The following is a 2,176-nucleotide window of genomic DNA, read 5'->3' as shown; positions in this document are numbered from 1 at the left end:
ATCTCGCGTGCCCGAATGGCAGCGATCTGAACTAAAGGGGGCCGACCTCCCCCCTGAAAATGATGGCAGAGTCGGAGGCTACTTTGGCAAGGTTGCCAAGGAGGATAGATTCTAGAGCAGAGAAGGAACAAGACGAAGCCGAAGGGGGGACGGGGAGCGTACCTGGCTCCAGGTTACGGGCAGCAGCGCGGATCTCGGCCCGCTCGCGGATGGGCAGCGCCGGGGATCCCTCCGGGTGGGCCGCGTCCAGCCGCGCACTCCGGCGAGACGCCACCACCGGGGAGGAGGTCGACCTGCCGCGACGGGAGTATGCAGCCGAGCGGGGAGGGGGAGGCTGGGCTCCCACCGGGGTGAGCACGTGGGTCGCCCCCTCCCTCAGGCCCGGCAAGGGAGGCGGCGCCAGCAGAGGAAGCCCGGAGCAGCCGGAGAAGAGAGCGTCTGCCAGCGGCGTCCCAGCCTGTGGAGGAGGAGGCGGAGGTGACGGGGCGGGGAGGGGCGACGGCGCCGGGTCGGCGCCCGGGAGGGAGGAGGCGGACAGGGCATCCTCCCGCTCCGTGGGCGACGGCATCGGGTCGGCAGGCGGGGGGGAGGAGGCGGCCGGGGCAGCCACCCTCGGAGGGAGGAACGGGTCGGGGCGGGCGCTAGCGGTCGGGGAGAGGTGGGCCTCCGACGGCGATGCCATCCCCTCCAGAAGCGTCTCCAATGCCACGCGGGATGGAGAGGCGACGACGGGCATGACCGCCGAAACCCTCCCGGAGGCAGAGGATGGCGACGGAGAGCGCGGGGAGGAGGCCGGGCAGACCACCATACCGACACTGGAGATGTCGCTCCCCTCGGAGGAAGAGGCCGGCGTGAGAGCGGGGTCGACCAGCCAGGGGAGGAGTGCGGTCTTGCGGCCCTGGCCCCCCCCTTGTCGGTGGAGGGGGAGAGGCGGAGGGGGAGCGGGAGTCCTCAGAAGCCCCCTCCTCATCCGAACGGCGGGAGCGGTGCCGCCCGTGGTAGTCTCCACCGGCCCCTGGGTTGCCTCCGGGGAGGCCCGCGTCGAAGGAGCGGGGGCGCCCAATGTGGTTGGGAGGCTCGGGGGCAAACCTGAGGTCAAAGCCCTGGTCGTTGAAGAAAACGCGGACGGAGGTGCGGAGCTTGGTGGAGTCGAGACACTTGACCTTGACCCGGACCTCCTCCTCCTTGCGGAGAGAGAGCTCATCCACGGCCACCACCTTGCCCAGGAGACGGGACATCTGGCGAATGACGGGCTCGGACCGCGCAATGTCGGGCAGGCCGGAGATGAGGATCCAGGCAGTGTCGAGGACGGCTACAGCCTGAGCGTCGAGAACTGGCTCGGAGATCTCGACCACCAGCTGGTTGAGGGCGAGGGTGATCCGGCCACTACGCGTCGCGTAGCCGTAGCTGACCGAGTCAGGGAAGACTACGGAGAAGATGTGGGCAGCGGAGGGGGTGACCACCCAGTCCCACTGGTGTCGGTAGAGGTGGTTGAGCTCCGCCTCGAGCATCTCAGGGGACGCCACGCCATCGACGACCGTGACAATCGCCTGGAGGGATGGAGACGGCGGAGGGGCATCCGGGACCTCGAGGTGGAAGAAACCCAACCCCTCAATCCCATGCCCGTACATCATGAGCTCGTTGACCACCGGTCTATCCGGACACAGGATGGCAGGGTGGCCGGGGTCCTTGCAGATGTGGCAGCGCTGGGGGTTGATGCAGGCAACCTGAGAGTGGCCCCTCACCCCACAGTTGAAGCAGGGGGGGCGAGGAAGGCCGGAGACGGGCCCCGGAGCTGGGTTGGAGCCAGTGCCCGCCGGCGGAAGCACGGGCGGCGCGGGGCGCACGCCACGCCGCTTCTTCTTCTTGGCCGGGCCGGGCCGTCCGCGGCTGGGGCCACCCCCGGGAGCCAAGGCCGGAGCCACACTCCCCGAGGCAGCGGCGTGGGGTGGCACATATCGCCGTGGTTCGGCCGGGGTGGGGAGAATCCCATCCCGGGGGCGGGGCGAGCTCGGCCTCGCGGAGCGGGAAGGGGAGGGAGATCGAACCCGGCGGGATGGCGGCGACGGAGAGCGCTGGCGGCCGCGCCAATCGGCCGGAGAAGTCCGAGGGGAGCGGGACCGGCCCCGGCCCTCGCGGCGGGGAGGGGACCGGCGACGCTCCCGCAGCTCGCGCA

Source organism: Triticum aestivum, chromosome 7B (genome assembly GCF_018294505.1).
Source record: "Triticum aestivum cultivar Chinese Spring chromosome 7B, IWGSC CS RefSeq v2.1, whole genome shotgun sequence".
NCBI lineage: Eukaryota > Viridiplantae > Streptophyta > Magnoliopsida > Poales > Poaceae > Triticum > Triticum aestivum.
The sequence above is the reverse complement of the archived record's forward strand: the minus strand, read 5'-3'. Positions refer to the sequence as shown.